Below are 22,930 nucleotides of genomic sequence, written 5' to 3' on the forward strand. Positions count from 1 at the left end.
ACTAATGTAAAACCAACATAAAAAAAAATTCAACAAAAATAGACCTACATATGGTCAATACTGTGGTTTTATGAAAAACGCTGAAATAAATGCAACTAACTGTCCCTAACAAGATGAAACTTTCATAGGAGAATTCACTTAGAGGAAATAATAAATTAAGTAACCTAGAAAAAAATAAAATAGAGCAATTACTAACTTGGTAATTGGTTATATCAGCAGTTTGTGTGAACACAAAGACAAAACCTATAAAGTATAATATAGGTCAGTACAGACTGATGGGAAAGATAGAAAATGGAGAAAAGAGCATAGAAAACATTTAGGACAGAAATGAAAGAATCAGTTATCCTAATTAAAGTACCAGGAAAAGGGAAGAGTGAAGCAGGGTGAATGAAAGAAAGATATTAAGGACTCAAGAAGAGTTACTAGCCCCCAAATATGATGAACATAAAGAAAATCATGCCTAGGAAAATCATTGAGAATTATTAAAAAAAAAAGGTAAAATCTGAAAAGCTGGCAGAGAAAAAAATAACTCCACCTTCATATGAGTGAAATAAGACTGCCAGATGTATTTTCAAAAGAACAGTTTTATGTGGAATTCTTATATCCTATATTTTATTATATTTCATTTCAAAATATTTATTAAGTATGAATTTACATTACCCTATTATTTAAGATAATATTTCTTTTATCAGTGTGGTGGTGTTGAGGGGTGACCCTTTTCCCCTTCTTCAGAAATAAAGATGTTATTAGTCCAGCTGATGCAACGGATGCCAGATCCAGCACTCAGCTATCAACCCTTATCGGAAATTACCACCATGATGCTTCATGATTGGCTCAGTTACAGATGATCACAAAGGATATAACCCCCTTTCTGATTGGTCCACGTCCAGTGATTGCTCAACACATAGGCAAAACTATCCTGCTTTTTCATCCCATCTTGGAACAGCTCTGATGGGCCATCCCATTTTCAGTCCTCCCTGCAGAGACTGCTGAATGATTCCATTGGAACTGCCTTGCAGCTTGAGTTCTTCCTCCATCGATGCAGCTTCCTTCATTCCTCATCCATGCCTGTAGTCCTGGAGAGAGCTCCTTAGTGAGCCTCTTGCTCTTTGCTTCAGAAGCTACCTGTCAAAGAAACCAGGTAAGTTCCATATTTTTTGTCCATTTTATTGGGGCAGACCTTGACTTGGTTCAATTGAGATAAAATTTGCATCGTGTTTCCTCTCTCAAGCTACTTATGATGTTTTGTACTGGATATTTATATAGAAATCAGAATAAAATTTGTATAGCAAAATGATACATTAAATCAGAATAAAGAGTGTTAGAGGAACAAAGATAAAAGACCTGCAAATTGGAATCTAGTCACCTAAGTGTATCAGCTTGGTACAAGTGTATATCATTTGGTAAAAGAGGAAAGGGAATTGATTTTTAAGTGTCTGCATGAGAGATTTGAGGAACCTTTGCCTATCACTAAGGGATGCTGTATGTGAACTGTTGAAAGTTCAGAAACAACAGGAGCAAAACCAATGAATCATCAAAGTAGTAATTAGTAAAGTTTATTGTGCACACGGCCAAAACATAGCTTGCAAACCAAGAGAGCTCTAACCGAACATGAAATGAGGCCCAGGGGTATGTTGTTACAAAGCAGTTTAAATAGTGGAGGCAATGACTGTTCTTTCACAGTGATTGGTTATAATATTAGAATTGCCTCAAATGATAGGAAATATGTTAGTGGTTATCTCATACCAATTTTGGGAAACAGTTTTAAGTTTTGCTTATGATTTCGATTCACATAAACAAAAAATGACCTAGGTTAAGTTCATCTTGCAAAGTGACCTCAGTTAAGCTTTGCATATATAACTAAACTGCTTTTGTCTGCTTAAGGAATTTTCAAGACGGGTCTCCATTCGTTTTAGATTTTAGCATGCCAGTGATGTCACAGGCGTTGAGCAGGTTAAGTAATACCCAAGTATTTTAGAAGAATATGTTTACCTTTAATAAGATAGGGATGATGTCATGTGTTTTCTTCTTTAATGTTTAGCAATGAGAGATACAATGTTACATATTTTAATTTTATAGTGAAGTTTGTATTAGTTGACTTTTTAAACTATTTTTTTGAAATAAAATTCACGTCACATATACCCATTCAAAGCTGGAAGCTCAGTGATTTTTAGTATAATCACACATATGTGCAAACACTCACAATTATAATAAAGTATTTCCTCAAATGGTGTCATCCTACTTTGTGCCTGTCATCCCTTTATCCCTTTGCTCCCTATACCCATCCTTACAGCAATCATAATCTTTCAAACTTTATGTTTTTCAATTCTAGTCATTTCATATGAATGCAGTCATATAACATGTGGTGTATTTTTTCCAAACTTCTTCTACTTAACATATGTTCTCAAGATTCTTTCATCTCGTATGTATCAGTACTTTATTCCTTTTATGTCTGGGTATTCTGTTGTATGGGCATACTATATGTTGTTTATTCATTCTGTAGTTGGAGGCTGTAGGAATTGTTTCCACCTTTTGGCTATATGAATACTGCTAAAAACATTTATGTACATGTTTTTATGTGGACATAGATACTCATTATTCTTGGGTATATACTTAGAAGTAGAATTTCTTGGTCATATGGAAACTCTGTCTTTAACCATTGGAAAAACTACCGGAGTGTTTATCAAAGAGGCTGGAATATTTTACATTCTCACCAGCAGTGTATCAATGTTCCAATCTATTTTTCTCAACACTCATTATCTTCCTCTGAGACTCTAATCATCCTACTGGGTTTGAAATGATATCTCATTGGGTATTGGATTTACATTTCCATGATGACTAATGATGTCAAGCCACTTTTTGTGTGCATACTAGCCAACAGTTTCCTGGAAGAAAGAACCATTCAGATCATTTGCTCATTTTTAATGGGGTTGTTCATGTTTTTATTATTGAGCTGTAAATGTTCTTTGTATATTCTTGCTATGAGTCTCTTATCTGATATTTGATTTGCAAATGTATTTCCTATTCAGTGTGTTTTCATTTTCTTGATGGTGTCTTTAAAGCAATAAGTTTTAATATATAGTAATCCAGTATTTTTGTTTGTTGCCCATGTTTTTTGGTGTCATTTCTAAGAATCTTTTGCCAAATCTAGGTAAAATGGATTTTACCTTAAGTTTTCTTCTAAGCGTTTTATATTTTTAGAACTTACATTTAGATCTTTGATCAATTTTGAATTAATTTTTATGTAGGATGTATGTTAACATCCCACATTCATTTTTTGCATGTGGCTTATTCAGTTGTCCCAACGTCATTTGTTGAAAAGACTCTTCTCTTTGATGGCCATGGCATCTTTGTAGAAAATCATTTGGCCATGTGTGTGTGAGCATTTTGAATGCTCAGTTCTATTCCATTGAACTGTATCTCTATTCCCATATTAGAACCACACTGTCTTGATTCCCACTGCTTTGTAGTAAGCTTTGAAGTTAGGGAGCAGGGAGTGTGAAGTCATAGACTTTGTTTTATTTTTCAAGGTTGTTTTGGCTATTCTGGGTCCCTTATAAGTTTATATGAATTTTAGAATCATCTTGTCCGTTTCTGTAATGAAGCCATTGAACTTATAAATAAGTTTGGGGAGTGTTGCCATTTTAACAAGGCAAGTCTTCCAATCGCAAACATGGGTTGTTTTTCCACATACTCAGATATTGTTTAATTTTTCTCAATATTTTGTAGTTTTCAGATTGTAAAAGTTTTTACTTCATTAAATGGATGCCTCGTTTTTATTTTTCATGTTATTGGGAAAGGAATGTTTTCTTAATGTCATTTTAAGGTTGTTCACTGCAAGTGTATAGAAATACTATACAAAAGTATGGAAAGGTTGTGTGGGATGATTATTTTGCCCAAATAAATGTTCTCTCTGAGGGAGATATACAAAGTTGTCAGTGTTTTGGGTAATGCACACCTTTTCTTAAATAATGAAACCAAAGTAGACAAAACAAGTCTTTAAGGCTAGATAAGATATGTTTAAAACATATCTTTAGGAGTTTCCATTGTGGCTTAACAGGTCAAGGACCCAACATAAACTCCATGAGGATGTGGGTGACATCCCTGTGGATGTGGGTTAAACCTCTGGACTTGCTCAGTGGGTTAAGTATCCGGCATTACCACAGGTCACAGATGCGGCTCTGATCCTGTGTTGCCCTGGCTGTGGCTTAAATGTCAGCTGCAGCTTCAGTTTGACCCTTAGCCTGGGAAATTTCATATACCACAGGTGTGGCTATAAAAAGAAAAAAAAGATATCTTTACAGATAAATATGGATGTAATTTTAGAAGATGCTTTATGAAATGTATCAAATATACTTAGGTAGAAAATGTACATTTTACTTATTTACTCCTTCACTCAAAATATTTAAATATTTACTAATGGAATGAATTTTGATGGTCATTTGGAATACAGTAGTGAGCCACATTCCTGCCCTTCTGTATTACACCAGGTTATAAACTACATGAGGTCAGTGATGGTCTTGTTTACTCTTGCATGACAAGAAAAACTAAAAAAGTTACACTAAAATATAGGAGTGACATGTAACCATAATGCAGAGCTTTGGGGGAAAATTTACCTTTAATCTGAAAAGTTAAGAATAAGTGTGGTAAGCAAAATAATGAGCCCCTAAAGCTGTCCCATCCTAATCCTGGGAATCTTTGGACATATTACCTTATATGGAAAAAAGGACTTCACAGATATGATTAAGCAATTTGAGATGGGGAGATTATCCTAGATTATCTGGGTGGGTTGTAGTAAGTAAAAGTGAGAAACAGAAGGTTTAGTGTCAGAATGATGTGATGTGAAAAAGACTGAGCCAGCAATTCTGGCTTTGAGGATAGAAAATGATTAACTAAGGCCTGTAGGCAGACCCTGAAAGTTTCAAGGAGGCAAGGAAATGGATTCTCTCTTACAGCCTTGAAAAGCAGTGCAGCCCTGCTGACAGTATGATTGTAGTCCAGTCAGACCTGTTTCAGACTTTTGCCATGCGGAGTTATAAAATTGAAAAAATGCATTGTTTAAACCCTCAAGTTTTTAATTAATTTATTATTTTGTAGTAGCAATAGGAAACCAAGAAATAAGCGGCAAGGTCTTAACAGTGGTAGAGAAATTGTCAGACGTCAAAGAATGCAGAGAAGAGAGAACATGGCATATTCCAGTTTTAAAAGTAGTAAAATAACAGTTAGAACATGTAATTTAAGACAAGACAGGAAGTCAGTTGAAAGCTGAAACCAGATCATGAAGAATGTGCAGATCTTATAAGAATCTGAACTATTATTAAGGACAAGGAGAACCTTTAAAAGCATATCAAGCTGAAAGTAACTTGATCTGATTTAGAAAGGTCATTCTGAATTCATTGTGGATTCTTGGCAGAATTTCATTTAGTTATTCAACTGTTAAAACTCATTCCGTAGGTATTAATGACCTAAACTAAGGTAGTTGCTATAGCCATAAAGAAGATGAGAAAGAGTAGTAAGATAAGTTCAAGTTAGAATTAATTAAACAGTGAACATTGGTGGACAAAGAAGTCAATGTTGATATTATATTTTCTTCTTTGGGTGATGGGTGGGTGGTAGAATTCTGTATCAGCACTGTATGAACAGGTTTGGAATGGATGAACAAGTTCAAGGATGTATATATCAAGTAATAGGTCTCTCTCAGTTGAGGTATCAGTTAGCTTAATGGGTTTGAGTAACAAAAAAACAAAGGTTCAGAGTTGAATATGTAAAGGGTAATTGACACAGTGAAAAAGCTTTTTATTGTTGTTGATGTTGTTTTAGGGCTGCACCTGCAGCATATGGAAGTTTCCAGGCTAGGGGTCAAATTAGAATCAGAGCTGCCAACCTATGCGACAGGCATAGCAGGCCAGATCTGAGCCATGTCTACGACCTGCACCACAGCTTGCGACAATCCTTAACCCACTGAGTGAGGCCAGGGATTGAACCCGCGTCCTCATGGATACTAGTGAGGTTCTTAATCCACTTTTAAGAACCACAACAGAACTCCTGAAGAAACTGTTGGTATACTTTGACAAAAAGACAGCAAAGAATAGATATATTTAGGACATAACCCTGAGAACACTAACATTTAATAGTTTTTTTTTAACACAATACTTTAATCTGATGGTGTTGCTTTTGCTCTGTTACTGTATAGGGGCCTTTGGAGTCAAAGAAAACAGGGTATAAACCATGCTTCCATATTAACAGTTCAAGTTCTTTAAATACTTTGAAACAGTTTGCTATTTTCCATTGCTTATAATAATTTCCAATTTGATGTTTGTGTGAGGAAAAAGTAGAGTTTAGTATGTGTGATGCATAGCAAAATGACTGATTTATAAAACTGAGTGATTTAGTGACCTTTTTGCCATGGTCACAGTAGCTATTATTTGCTCATTTAACTGTAATTTCTAACATGATTTCTTTAATTGTTAGATTAAAAACAATTTTTTGCTCTTAGGTAATGAAATGGCAAATCTCAGATATAAAGTTTGACTTAATGGTCCTTAAAAATTTATCTATGAGACTGTGGAAAAAATATTCCATAAATATAGAAATATGAATGATAACTCAAAATATATCCATTGTTAGAACAAATTAATATTTAATACTGGTGTTAGATCAGGACATGTTCAAATTAATGCAATGCATGAGATTAACCAAAGCATTATGATGTTTGTTATTAAAAACATTAATTTATGCAGAAACTAAAAGAATAAAGCTATAGCAAGATTCCTCTTCTGTTCTTTGTGTTTATGTATGATATTTAAGTATGTAATTATAACACCTTCCCTAGAAGGTATCAGAGGTTGCAAAGTGTAAACATTATCATTTCTTTTTTCCAAATACCAAATTTTCAAATATTTTTAAAGCCTTTACCAATGATTATAGACCAGGAATCTAACAACTCTCCATTCTCTGTGTTGCTATTATAATTTTTGTTACATGAAAGTTTAGAATTGAATTATTATGTATTTTTATTTTTTCAATTAAATTGTCAAATTTTTGTAGCAGTTATGCCTTATAATAGTGTAATATCTTTTAGAGTAGCAAGCACAATACTGGATACATAAAGATATATTTTGATTAATTAATAAATAAGCATAATACCAGTTATGTTTGACCAGCTATATAGGAATATTAACATATTTTTCATTTGATTTATTTAGTCTTGTAATAGTTGTATGAAACAGAGATTATAAAAGTAGTTAAAGTAACCAGGAAAGGCTTTCAGCTTTTCTCCATTGAGTATTATATTTGCTGTGGGTTTGTAATAAATGGCTTTGATTATGTTAAGGTATGTTCCCTTTATACCCAGTTTGGTAGGAGTTTTTGTCATGAAGGGATGTTGGACTTTGTCAAATGATTTTTCTGCATCTCTTGAGATGATCATGTGGTTTTTGACTTTTCTTTTGTTAATGTGGTATATGACATTGATTGATTTGTATATGTTGAACCATTTGTATATGTTGAACCATTTGTATATGTTGAACCTGGGATGAATCCCACCTGGTCGTGGTGTATAATCTTTTTTATATGTTGTAGGATTTGGAAGGCTAAAATTTTATTGAGAATTTTTGCATCTATATTCACCAAAGATATTGGCTTATAGTTTCCTTTTTTAGTGGCATCATTGTCTGGTTTTGGAATTAGGGTGCTGGTGGCATCATAGAATGTCTTTGAGTGTTCCTTCTTCTTCAACCTTTTGAAAATGTTTAAGGAGGATGGGTATAAGTTCCTCTTTGAATGTTTGATAGAATTCACCTGTGAAGCCATCTGGTCCTGGACTTTTATTTGTAGGGAGTGTTTTTATGACATATTCAATTTCATTTCTAGTGATTGTTCAGTTGATCTGTTTCTTCTTGATTTAGTTTTGGCAGGCTATAAGTCTCTAGAAAGTTGTCCATTTCTTCTAGGTTGTCATATTTGTTGGCATACAATTGTTCATAGTATTCTCTCATGTTTTTTTGTATTTCTGTACTATCCATTGTGATGTCTCCTTTTTCATTTCTTATTTTATTTTGGGTTTTTTTTTTCCTTCCTCTTCTTGGTGAGTCTAGCCAGAGGTTTGTCAATTTTGTTTACCTTTTCTAAGACCCAGCTCTTGGTTTTATTGATTTCTTCAATTGTTTTTTCTATCTCTATTTTGTTGATTTCCTCTTTGATCTTTATGATTTCCTTCCTCCTGCTGACTTTAGATTTTGTGTGTTCTTTTCTAATTCATTTAGGTGTCAGGTTAAGTTGTGGATTTGAGATTTTTCTTCTTTTTTGAGGAAGACCTGTATTGCTATGAATTTCTCTCTGAGCACTGCTTTTGCAGCATAACATAGATTTTGAGTGGGTGTGTCTTCATTATCATTTGTCTCGAGGTATTTTTTAATTTCCTTCTTGATTTCCTCAGTGACCCACTGGTTTTTTTAGTAGCATGTTGTTTAGTCTCCATGTCATAAGTTTTTTCTCATTTCTGCTCCTGTGGTTGATTTCTAGTTTCATGCCATTGTCGTCAGGGAAGATAAATGAAAATAATTTTTATATTCTTAAATTTGTTGAGGTTAGCTTTGTGCCCCAGCAACATTTTGCACAGAGCTATAACAAACCATCCAATCATTTATATGGAACCACGAAAGACTTAGAATTGCCAAAACAATTCTGAAGAACAAAAACCAAGCAGGAGGCATAACTGTTCCAGACTTCAGGCAATATTGCAAAGCCACAGTCATCAAGGCAGTGCTTTTAGTACTGGAACAATGGAACAGAACAGAGATCCCAGAAATAAACTGAGACACCTATGGTGAATTAATCTTTGATGAAGGAGGCAAGAACATCAAATGGGAAAAAAACAGTATTTTCAGCAAGCATTGCTGGGAAACCTGGACAGCTGCATCCAAAGCAATGAAACGAGAACACACCCTTATATCATGCATGAAAATAAACTCAAAATGGCTGAAAGACTTAAATATAAGACAAGACACCATCAAACTCCTGGAAGAGAACAGAGGCAAAACACTCTCTGACATCAACTTTATGATTATTTTCTCAGGTCAGTCTCCCAAAGCAACAGAAATAAGAGAAAAAATAAACCAATGGGACCTCATGAAACTGACAAGCTTTTGCACAGCAAGGGAAATCAAAAAGAAAACAAAAAGACAACGTGCAGAATGGGAGAAAATAGTTTCAAATGATGCAACTGACAAGGTCTTAATCTCTAAAATATACAAACAACTTATACAACTCAACAGCAAAAAAGCCAACAACTCAATTGAAAAATGGGCAAAAGACCTGTATAGACATTCCTCCAAGGAAGATATACAGATGGCCAACAAGCACATGAAACAATGCTCAACATCCCTGATTATTAGAGAAATGCGAATCAAAACTACCATGAGTTACCACCTCACACCAGTCAGAATGGCCATCATTAATAAGTCCACAGATGATAAAAAATTCTGGAGGGGATGTGGAGAAAAGGGAACCCTTTTGCACTCTTGGTGGGAATGTAAGCTTGCACAACCACTGTGGAGATACCTTAGAAAACTATGCATAGAACTACTATATGACCCAGCAATCCCACTCTTGGGCACATATCCAGACAAAACTCTGCTTAAAAACGACATGCACCCACATGTTCTTTGTAGCTCTATTCACAATAGCCAAGACATGGCAACAACCCCAATGCCCATAGACAGATGATTGGATTAAGAAGATGTGGTATATATACACAATGGAATACTACTCAGCCATAACAAAGAACAAAATAATGCCATTTGCAGCAACAGGGATGAAAGTAGAGACTCTCATACAGAGTGAAGTAAGTCAGAAAGAGAAAGACAAATACCATATGATATCACTTATATCTGGTATCTAATATACGGCACAAAGAAACCTTTCCCCAGAAAAGGAAATCTTGGACTTGCAGAATAGACTTGTGGTTGCCAAGGGGGAGGGAGAGGGAGTGGGATGGATTGGGTGCTTGGGGTTAATAGATGCAGACTATTGCCTTTGGAATGGATAAACAATGAGATTCTGCTCTGTAGCTCTGGGAACTATGTCTAGTCACTTAGGACGGAGCATAATAATGTGAGAAATTAGAATGTGTAGATGTATATGTAACTGGGTACCATGCTGTACAGCAGAAAAAAAAATTGTATTGGGGAAATAACTATTAAAAATAATAATTAAAAATATTTTAAATGAAGGAGAAAATGAAAATAGGATAAGAAAATGCAAAACTAAACTATAATAAATATATTTACTATAAGGTAAAAAAGTAAAAATATAATAATAATAAAATAAAGTAACCAGGAATATTTGACAAGAAAAGTAGCAGGAAAAAACAAAAAGAAATAACTTTAATAATGTATCTGTGGAATAACTGCATTGCTTACCCCCAAATAGTGAAAGGCTATAGGAACTGATGCGTGGAACTAGAATTATATTGTGTATTCACATGCAGACATTTACACACAGATGGACTCACTTATGCACTTGTACCCAGGCACTTAACACATCTTTCACACATACGCACTTACACTTATGCATAGTTTGACACACTCCAACACAATTTTTTTTTTTTATCCTCTTTGGCTTTCAAATAAAGGTAAAGAGTTGAAACTGGTCAGCATTTATACACATTAATACATGCATATTTATATGATTTTTCTCACAGCAGTGGTATACAAGTTGGCAATTAAAGTTTGTGCCATGGAATCTTTCAAACTATGGAATATCTGTTCCAGATCTAGAATTGTAAGTTAAATAATTTTTATGAGGCCTCCCTCCAAAAATTCCTTGCAGTGGATGCAAGATTATAAATAGTGCTTCTAAAATTTTTATAAAAAGTGCTTATTGTATTAGTCAGTTCAGGCAGCTATACAAAATACTATAGACTGGGTGGTTTAAACAATAGGAATTTATTTCTCACGGTTTCTGAGCCTAAAAGATCACCAAGATCAAAGTGCCAGCATGGTTATTGCCCAGTGAGGAATCTCTTGGATTGAAGATGGAGATGTCCTCACGGGGCCTTTCCTCAGTGTGTGTGCAGATGGAGATGGAAAGAGACAAGGCGAGCTATCTAGGGTACTTCCATCTAAGGGCACTTATCCATCATGAGGGCTCCACCCTCATGACCTAGCCTAAGTTCATTTACCTCCCAAAGGTCCCATCTCCCAGTACTATCATATTGGTGGCCAAAGTGTCAGTATACAAACTTTGGAGGAACAGTTCCATCCATAGAAGATACATATTTCAAAGCTATTAATCCCTTCAAACCTTAAGAGTTTTTTTTCCCTAACAAGAGTTAGAAACAGAATGATTAAAATTAAAATAATAATGGTCAGTATAGCTTCCTGCTCACAAAATCCATTTTATGATGCTTTTAGGATGTTAATTAGGAAATTGGCAGTTTCTATCATCAAGGAACAGTTTTACAGAATATTAGACAATTTTCATGATCCTGTCTATTCACTTTCTGGATTTATTAAGTGGTCTAGTAGAGTTGTGACCCAATTTAATTATTTGCCAACATGTCCTTATTTTTTAGTATAACATATTACTGACTGACTAGATTTTATGAGTATAAATAATTCTGAGATAAAAATTTCATATGAAAGAATGAAATCCATAAGAGAAATAATTGATCAAGTCTTGACTAGTTCAAAGTTACACTATTTTTTATGACCTAAAAAAACTAAAAATAGTGAAAAGTAAGGAATGTTCAATAATATTAAAAGTACTGTCCTAACACTTGTAAAACTATGTGCATATATAGAGGAAATAAGAACACCTGGATGTAAAAATAATCTATACATATGCAAAGTAAATCTAAAATTCATAAAAAGAAATTAAATAAAATAATATGTTGGATAATAAAATACCAATAGTTTTTTTTAAAACCAAAATATTCGTGAGGAGAAGTAGAAAATAAATCTTTGATTTTTTTTTTTTCCCCGATGTGAAGAAACTAACAGTTTAGCATACATTTAGCTTAGGATGACTCTAGTAATAATATTTACACTGAACATTAAAAAACATTACAAATAAGAAATTTACAAAAGCTAATGTGACTTCCATTTAATGATTTAAGTTGCTATTTTCTGTAAGGCTGGGTCTTGTCTTTAACTTTGTCATTTCATATTAAAATAAAAATATTTTAGTATTTGTTTTCAAGTTTATAATTGACATGTCAGGTATTAGAGCATACTATTAAATTGCAGTTTTCTTGTCTGCATTGTTCTTTTCTCATGCTGTCATATATTTTATTATCCTGCATCTTCTTTTAACATGCTAATTTTGGTTTATATGCATTTGTTCTTCTTTAAGATGGAAGGAAATCATCATTTTCAGGTGGAAGCTATTACTTTTGTTATTTCTGCCATGCTGTCAGTGAACTATAAAACTTGCTCATTTAATGAGGATTGACAGCACATAGAGTGGATGCATTCTGGAAAAAATAATTTAAAGAATCAATTTCATTTATTTATTTATTACTCAATGAATTTTATTACATTTATAGTTGTACAACAATCATCACAGCCTGGTTTTATACCATTTCCATCCCAAGCCCCCAGCATATCCCCCACCCCCCACATTTATTATTTGATTGTAAAACACTGTAATGGTATTGAGCAACATGTCAGAAATATAGTAAATGCTTCAAATAGTGCAATACAAGTTTGAGGCATTTTCTTTTCTCCCTAGTATGATGTTAAAAAGTAATTGTCAGCTTCTGTGAAAATAGTGTCCAGTGTTCAGGTTTAAGAAGTAAATTAGTATATTAATGTATGTAGGCTATCTCTTAGACCAGAGGTACCTGGAAATGTGCACATTTCTAACACTGTTATCTTTTAAAGCCTCATACTTGGATGGTTTTGAATTAACCACACTCTTGAACTAGGGGGCTAGGAGGTGAGGAAGGTGTGTCTCTGAATGAAAATACTTACCTTTAAAGCTAATCTTAATCTGGACCAATGATAGCTTATTTTTTGACTGCCTTCTTTCAGGCTAGAGAGAAAAACAAGGATGATGGAATTCCACAGTGATGAACTTTTCTCAAGTTAATTTTTATATTTTGTAAATCATAGATGTCTATCCTGATCCTTCAATTTGTTTATCCTGATAGCATTTTTAAATTACAGACAATATGCTTTTGAAGATTGGTCCCATTCCTGGTTTTTAGAAGTCCATGTTATTTGCAAGAAGTGTCAGTATTTCAGGGTGTAGTATTAAATAATGATTTTTGTTGAAGGGGTTTCCAAAAGGATTGGCATCACCACTAAATTACATTAAGTAATTTGAATCAAACTTCCATAACTGAAATCTGAATATTATACCACTAGATGGAGTTTTGGGTTTTTGTTGGAATGTTTGATATATGATATAGAATTTTAGAGAAAAATATTTTATATACTTACTGTAAATATCAGGAAGCATTCACCAGCATACTTAACTAGATTTCTTTGAGTATTATTAGGATGTGCAATAAAATTTAATTTTAATGTGTACTTCTAAAGAGTGTCACATATTTGTTGTTAAAACACTTGCAAAACAGAGCATAGCATTAATCTTGGAAAGGTGAGGTGAAATAACATGTAAAACAGCATGAGAACCTGTCAAGTTTACTGGAAAATTAAAGCTAACACTCTGAAATGACACTTACCTTTACTACATGGTTGTTTTAGTGACCACTGACCTCAAGATTAAAAAAAAATAGTAATAACAGTTTCACCTGGTAAGTCACTGTTATCAGCAGCTAACACATGGGCCATGTATGTGCTGGTGACAGGGACCAGTAACTCATACTATTTCCCTTCTTCACCAAAAACTGATTTAACCACACTCTATGTGGTAGAATTTGAGGAAGGTAGCTGTCAGCAATACTCTCAGATTGCCTAGGATTCTTATTAGAATATAGCATGTATCTATGCTATTATATACAAAAAGTCAGTACTGGCCAAGGTAACGGGCAAGAAAACCTCCATATGTTAACAAACTGCTTAAATAGCAGAACATAAGAAAGTGTGAATACAATTTAAGGTTAAAAGAAAATGGAACTTGGGGTTAAGGGATGCAAACTATTGCTTTCAGAGTGGATTAACAATGAGATCCTGCTGTGTAACACTGAGAACTATGTCTAGATGCTTACACTGGAGCATGACAATGGGAGAAAAAATTATGTACACATGTATGTGTAACTGGGTCCCCATGCTCTACAGTGGAAAAAATAGTGTTGGGGGAAATAACAATAAAAAAAATGCATCTATAAATCAACCTAGTCTTGAAAAATCTCAAGGACCTATAAATCTCCAAAATTTCTGGAGTTAAACATAATCGCTAATTTAAGGAGCCCTCTGGAATAATTCCCCAAGGTGGGTGGAAACAGCACATTCCCAAGAGAGTAGCTAGGTGAGGCACCTGGAATCTACAGAAATGGAAATGTATTGGGAAGTCAACGTCCTCATGAACTGAGAAACATGAATTCATACATGGTATCTATATTAATAAAATCTTATATTTACATGTATACAGAAAATGCTTTTGTAGCTATTCTAGAATTGTGCATGGGGCAATTTAGGGAGTAAACACTTTAATCTTCAAGTGTCTCATGTTTTCTTCAAATTTAGAAGATGGACTCTGAAAAAGAAAGGAAAGTTAAAAGCTAGCCGATCTATTTCCTATCTTGACAGGGCAGAGGGGATTATAACCATCTGTGGTAAATGCCTACCAGTTCAGTTCTGCTTGAAATGACCTATCTTACAAGTTTGCTGCCTGCATCTCTCTCAGACACAAAGTAACTGAGAGCTTTAAGTCTGAAATTGTACCATGCAGAGTATCAGCCAAGACTGAAGTAACAGATCAGCTTTCAGTTTATGTGTTGTAATGCAAATGAAGGGCACATCAATTCCTGGCCAACATTTATCTGTGCCTTCCTCCTCTGCACAGTTCTCTATTGTCCTATGTTAATGATCCAAGCTAAGGCCTCAATTCAATCTATTATCTTTGGCCAAGAATTGAAACAAAGAAAAAAAAAAAAAAAAAAGAAAAAGCTAAAATGTCACAGGAAACATCACTCAACTTTTAAAGGAACAAAATAAAAAATTGTAAATATGTAGTTTAAAAATAGTGGAAACCATCCTAAACTTAAAATGTTAGTGCTATTATTTTTACGTCTTGTTTTGACATATTTATTCCAAAATACTGTTTCAACAAAATAGGGGAAAAAAAGATGTTTTATCTATGTAAAATTAGCATCTTCAGGAAAATAGAATAGCAGATCATGTAACCCAGAACTGTTAAATTCAAACCATGAATTTCTGGGCTTGGCTCATATAGTTTGAAGAAAAGAATCAGTTCCCAAAATGTATTTCCTGTCTGAAATTTGTCTCCTTAAGATACAAGCAAATGAATAATGTGGCTTCCTTTTGAAGAGAATGACTCTAATAAAATGCTCTAGGTAGAATGCAAATAAGGATTTATTTGGAATGAATATAAAGAGAATATGAATATTAAAAGTCCATTAAATTCTGTGAGTTTGACTTAAAATCCACATAAAAATAGATATCAGAGTTAATACTGAGACTTTAGATGAAAGTCATTATTGATGAAGTATCTCAATTTAATGTATATATAAATAGCATACTTAAAAAGACTTGGAATTATGACTAACATATAACAAAGGCAACCAGTGCTAATATGATTGTATCCATTGTATTTAATAACAGCGTGAAGAAATCTGCATTTCAAAAATGACTTAAAATGCTCTGGATGGCAGCCCTTAAAAATGCATTCCTCAAATTTCCAACAAAACTTCCTTTGAGGACAGAAAATGAAGATAATACAACAGGAGTGAGTGTCAAATTATTGCTAGGATTATGTAGAAGTTTTCACTAATTAGAAAACTTGGTGACCATACTGAAAAATAAAAATTATCAACCAAGTTATTCCAGTTACAAAAATGCACATGTTGAATAAATAGAAAGAAATGTTTCTAGTTTATAAATACAGTTAGTCAATTATTTCCTCAATTCTGTGCAAACATTTTGGGAATCTAGATTAAATGGATAATTTTTCTAAGAAACTATATAAAATCATTTTATATTAACTAGATGGATAATTAGAGAAATAATTTTCAAAAACTTAAAATATAACAAAGACAAACATATTAGTAATTCCATCATATTTTTATAACAGCATTAATCAATCTTCATTTCAAACTCTGTTCAAAATGTTCTGGATTATAGTTTAGCATTCACCAGATAAAGGTATTTTCAGGTAGGAGAAATTCTATGAACCATATCCAGTATTTTTTTAAATTTTCTAGACAAAAATATAATTAAACGTTTTTACATTATTTTTGTGATCAGAAGACATTAATAGTGCATTTATAAGCGTAATGAAATGAGAGAATATGACAAAAAATCTCACTATTGATATAGGCATAATAATTATTACAAAAATTTCAGGAAACAAGTTTAAGATTGTAAATATGGTTAAATATTAGGAAACATATTAATACAGTTCATCATATTAATAGGTCAGCATAAAATTCATACAGTCATTTCCTTTAAAATTTTATAAAGCTAAAATCATTAAATAAAAAATAATGAATATAAACATAACATTTATTCATAACCTAGCATCATGCATAGTAGTAACATAGGAATTACCACTGAATTCAGGAAGACTAACGAGGATGTGTGTTATTAACACTCCTTAAGTATTCTTGAAAGTTTGATCAATGCAATCAGAGGAAAGAAAGAAACAAAAGATTTTTAATTTATATGCAAAAATTAACTTCATATGTGTAAAATGAGTTCAGAGAAAGAAGTGAAAGTGTAGATAACATTTGTAAAGATGATATAAATGGAAGCACTTTTTAAAGTGTTTACAATTAAATGCATTTTTGTAAGATTATTATTTCTGTTATAGTTGATTTACAATGTTCTGCCAATTTCTGCTGTACAGAAGGGTAACCCAGTTATACATATACATACATTCTTTTTCTCACATTATCCTCCATCATGTTCTATCACAAGTGATTAGATATAGTTCCCTGTGCTTTAGGCAGGACCTCATTGCTAATCCACTCCAAATGTAATAGTTTTCATCTACTAACACAAACTACCAGTCCATTCTACTCCTTCCCCCTCTCCCTTGGCAACCACAAGTCTCCAAGTCCATAAGTTTGTCTCTTTTCTATAGATAGGTTCATTTGTGCCATTTATTAGCGTCCAGATATAAGTGATATCATATGATATTTGTCTTTCTTTTTCTGACTTCACTTAGTAAGACAGTCTCTAAATGCATTTTTTAAGCCAGTAGGTGAAAATGATTGAGGAGTATAAGCTTCCAGTGATCAAGTACATAAATCACAGGGATGTATTCCAATGGGGAATGTAGTCAATAATATTGTAATAACTTTAAATGGTGACAGATGGTAACTAGATTTATCATAATCATGTCAATGAATATAGAAGCCGAATCACTACGTTGTTCACTGGAACCTAATAAAACATGTCAATTATACATCAATGATAAAAAAGACAACAGCTTTGGAGGTTAAAAAAAAAAGGCCATATGATTGATGACAACAAAGTTTAAATACACATTGAATATTTTAATAAGAAATCCTAAGGACTTCTTTCATCAACATTCTGTATATCTATAAAAGCTTTTGGAAAAAGCATAAAAGTGGACCTACCTAAATAAAGAAATGCTATGTCTGATGTCTGGAAAAGAGCACTCATCATTGTAAAAGTACCCTACCATTCTCTCTAAATCAATCTGTGAAGAAAATCTAAACCCTTAAACAAGTGAAATATAGAAACTTGATTCTAAAATGTAGCTTTACCTACAACACAAACATCACCTCCACAGTCATGACTGACTACATCCAGGCTTTAGAAATAAACAGGGATACAGAGAGCCTGGGGGGGCCCTAGACTTGCTGTTCTTTTTATTTTACATTTACCATATACTATAGATGGTGAAAAAACAAATGAATAAATTTAATGTGACTGAAGACTCCCCCCACAGAATCTTAAATAGCACAAGACTTTTCTTTGGAAAAGCAGATATAAGATTGCAATCATTAAGAGGCCATGAAAAAGAGGACAAAGAACTTAACAAACATTAAGATTCCTCCACAAAGCATTTCGTCTTTGTCAAAATTTAATTTAAAACATTTCTGACATTCAATTATTCACTGTAGACAGACTCTGAATCAGATCATCTGCTGCCAAAGCTAAATTATCAAATAGAGAGACATAAACCTGAGTGTTTTCTGCATAATGATAGCCCATAATGATAAAAAATTCTTCCTAAAGGCATCATGTACTTTAGATATTAAGACAGAATCTAAGAAGGAAATGAAGACCTAAACAAATATGCTTGCCTACTCCTAAATATAAAAATACCTTGAGAAATAACATTGAAACTCTTAGGAAGATTATAATTGGATCTGAGCTTGATTTAATAACTGTTACATTGTTGTTTTATTTGTGGCATATATTTATCAACACTGTTGCAGATTGTCTTATTTATTTGCATTTTATCTTATTGACATGTTTTAATGAATATTTAAATTGATAGATTAAAATAGATTAGCAACTAAATAGGGCCATACTGCCACATACTCAGGGCAATATTATCAGGCAGCAAGATGGAATCTCTGTTAACCACATGTGTTAACTCAAATGTCACACAGGAATGTTTCCCAAATCAGTTATTTTACCAGTCCAGAGCCCATAAACTTCTCTTTATACCTCTCTAGTTGCCTGTATCATTCAAGTACAAAATGACATGGTCCTAATCTCTGAACACTTGAAACATCTTGGACACTTGACTTCATATTAAGTATCTTGGTTAGATTATCTGTCTGCTGATAAAATGAAAAATTGGGGTCAGTTATACAACTTGTTTGGTCTGAGGGAACCTTCATGAAACTATCAACAGAACAGTGGAAATTTTTCAGTGGATATTTTGCTGGCCAGAAGGGAGTGGTTCTGGAACAGATTACCATACGTTTGTGTCTTAAACAACATCCATACATTGTCTTACAACTCCACTGTTCAGTGGTCCTCGTTTTCCAAAGTCAGGGCCTTAGCAGGCTGTTTCATTCTGGCCACCCTAAGAAAGTTACATTTCCTTGCTCATTCAGGGTGTCGGCATGATTCTGTTCCTTTTGCTCTTTGAACATAAAACATACTGAAGCTCACTTAGTCTTATGCTTTAAAAGAGTGAATTAACATGACGAGATTTATGCTTCAACAGGGAAAAGAAAGTTCCTGAGCTACATATGTATGTATCTATATTAATCAATATTGGCAGATATTTATAATGGCTCAAGAAATCTTTGATGATTGAGTTATTTCTCTCTATATTAGCATCATCACATAACTGTTCATGCAGTCACTTAAAAGTGTGCCATAAATTTTGGCTACAATTAGAGTATGGCTCAGCTCAGTTTATGGCAGTGGTCACTGGAGATAGTAAGAGCTCAAAAGATAGTATTGTTTACTGATCAGATGGTCAATAACCACTTAAAGGATGTGATGACTTCTAGCTGGAGGGAAGAATAAAACTTCTAGAGAAACACAGAGGCTGACTACTCTTTGACATAAATTGTAGCATTATTTTTTGGATCTGTCTCCTAAAGAAAATTAATTAAAAACAAAAATAAACAAATAGGACCTAATTAAACTTAAAAGCTTTTGCACAGCAAAGGACCATTGACAAAATGAAAATTAAACCTACTCAATGGGAGAAAATATTTGCAAATGATATGACCAATGAGGGATTAATGTGCAAATATACAAACAGCTCATACAACTCACTATCAGAAAAACAACCCAATTAAAAAATGGGCAGAAGACCGAATAGACCTTTTTCCTAAGAAAAGGTTCAGATCACCAGCAGGCACATGTAAAGATGCTCAACATTACTAATCATGAGAGAAATGCAACTTAAAACCGCAACAAGATAGCATCTTACACCTGTCAGAATGGCTATCATCAAAAAGAACACAAAAAACAAATGTTGGCAAGGATGTGGAGAAAACAGAATCCTCATACACTGTTGGTGGGAGTGTAAATGAGTGAAGTTACTATGGAAAACATAATGGAGATTTCTCCAAAAACTAAAATCAGAGTTACCATATAACCCAGAAATTCCACTCCTGACTACATATCCAAAAGAAACAAAAACACTAATTCAAAAAGATGCATGCACCCCAGTGTTTACAGAAGCATTATTTACAATAGCCATGACTAATTTAAAAAGATACATGCACCCCTTTGTTCATGGAAGCATTAATTACCATAGCCATGACTAATTTAAAAAGATACATGCACCCCAGTGTTCAAGGAAGCATTATTTACAATAGCCATGACATGGAAGCCATTATTTACAATAGCCATCTAAATGTCCATCAACAGAAGAATGGATTAAAAAAAGTTGTGATATATATTTACAATGAAATATACTCAGCTATAAAAAAAATGAAATTTGCCATTTGAAACAACGTGAGTGGACCTGGAGGGCATTAAGCTAAGTGAAGTTAGTTGGTCAGAGAGAGAAAAATACCATATGATATCACTTATATGTACAGTATAAAAATAAAATAGGGAGTTGCTGCTGTGGTACAGTGGATAATGAAGGATCATTATTCTTCATTTGTCTCCCTGGGGGTACCAGTTTGATCTCAGGCCCTATACACTGGATTAAGGATCCAGCATTGCTGCAAGTGTGGTGTAGGTCGCACCTCCTGCTCGGATTAGACCCCTGGCCCGGGAACTTCCATGAGCAGTAGGTGAGGTTGAAAAAGAAAAAGATAAAAATAAAACACACTATTGAATATAATAAAAAGGAAATAAATTCACAGATAAAGAAAATAAACTAGCTATTACCAGTGGAGAGATGGAAAGGGGAAGGGGGAAGATAGGGGCAGGAGGTAAAAGTTATTATGTATAAAATTAGCTACAAGGATGTATTGTACAACATAGGCAATAGTGCCAGTATTTTGTAACTGTAAATAGAATATAACCTTTAAAAATCATGAATCACTGTTGTACACCTGTGACTTATATAATATTGTACACCAGCTATGCTTCAACAAAAAATGTGGGGAAAAAAACCTGTCATCATACTTTTCAAACGTTGAAGAGCTATCATTTACGTAAGGTATTGTCATAGTGAGAATTACAACTGGGGTGATAATGAAAATAGTATATTGAGAGCAGAATAAACTGGAATAACTACCTTTGGGATTCTGCACAAATCTCTGCACGAGAGTAAAAATAATGTAACTGGGTTTGCAGGTTAAAAATGGAAAATGGGAATGAGGGAGTTGGCTTGTGGTGTAGCATGTTCAGGATCCAGCCTCATCACTGCAGCAGCCTGGGTCACTGCTGCAACATGAGTTCCACCCCAGGCCCGGGAATTTACTTATGCCATGCGCACAACCAAAAACAAAAGGAAAATGAGTGATGCCTTGTAGAGATATCATGAAGAAATTATTGGCAGCTTGTTCAACCCTCAACCATCAATTTCTTTCCCTCCATTAAGATTTAAGGAATCAATTGTACAATCGGCATAACATCTTGCATCACTTGTAATAAATTACACAGCATGAATGCGTGCACTATTATAAATCACACAGAAAAAAAAACTTGATCATTTGAATGTCATGACCTAGTTATGTGACTTAAATTTTCCTTCAAACAAAAGAAGAGTTTTGAAATATTACATATTGAGTTTCAGAAGGTTAAAGGGAAAAAGGCCAAGGTTTGAGAAACCAATTACACCTTTTTTGTCCTTAACTGTGCATAACTGGCCCTCCCTGAACTCTTCACACGATAATGTGCATCATTCTATCCCATAATCCATAAATCATTTGCAAGCTTAAAATTTACTTCTTAACTTACAGTTGAGACACAAAGTTCTGAAATGTCACCTGTATGGGTGGCTGAAATGCAGGGGGACTGCCTTAAAAGGAATGAATTAAAGAGTATGAAGGGATATGGGCTTGCACAAAAAATTATGCAGTAAAAGTGTATTTGGCTATGTTTTAGGAAAATCACTACTGACTTGAGGATGAGGGGCAGTGATTTTTTTTTTTAAGAAAAATATGTCTTTTAGGTTAAAACTCACATTTGAAATGGTGTTTAAAATAGAAGAGACTTTTAATACTTTTGACTAACCAGTTCCCACTGGCCAAGAACAGTCAGAACAGGTCAGTTTAATAGCAAGACTTCCCAGGGATCATTGAAAGAGATAGATGAAAATGTAACTGGTGATAATTGAGCCTGCAGTAGCAATTGACTATAACCACGAGTTCTGAAGTATATTAAAGCGCCTGTGGAATAGTGTAAAAATGTCAAAATGTATCAAAAGAGATCGGCGTCCTCGGGTGCCTCTCCAAGTCCATACTCTAGACCTGCTTGTCCTAAATTTTTCTCTCCCACCCGAAGAATCACAATTATCTTGCTTTAACCTTCCTTTTAGAGCAGTACTTTGAGCAAGGTGATGTGCTTATTTAGTGTGTCTTCCTATAACCTCTGTGCAGTTAGTGTTTCTGAGTTTTTAATTTATAATTTTATTTTTAAAGTAATTTAGAAAATGTACCTCTCATGACACTGACTTTAATTTTCACTCGTGCCCTGGCCCCAGTGCTTGGTTTGTCTCACCATCTTAACAGATATGAAGGAATTTAAATAAATCACTTCCATGATTCTGTTTCCTCAGGGAGAGATTATATTTAACATGACAACACATGTAATTCATATTATCCCCTGATCGAATGATGTTTTTTTGATGCCAGATCCCCTCCAGATTCCATGTCATTTCCATCTTGCTGTTTGTACAAAACTTCTTATGAATGTATAAAGCAGTCCATATTTGG

This window comes from Sus scrofa, chromosome 10, assembly GCF_000003025.6.
Source record: "Sus scrofa isolate TJ Tabasco breed Duroc chromosome 10, Sscrofa11.1, whole genome shotgun sequence".
NCBI lineage: Eukaryota > Metazoa > Chordata > Mammalia > Artiodactyla > Suidae > Sus > Sus scrofa.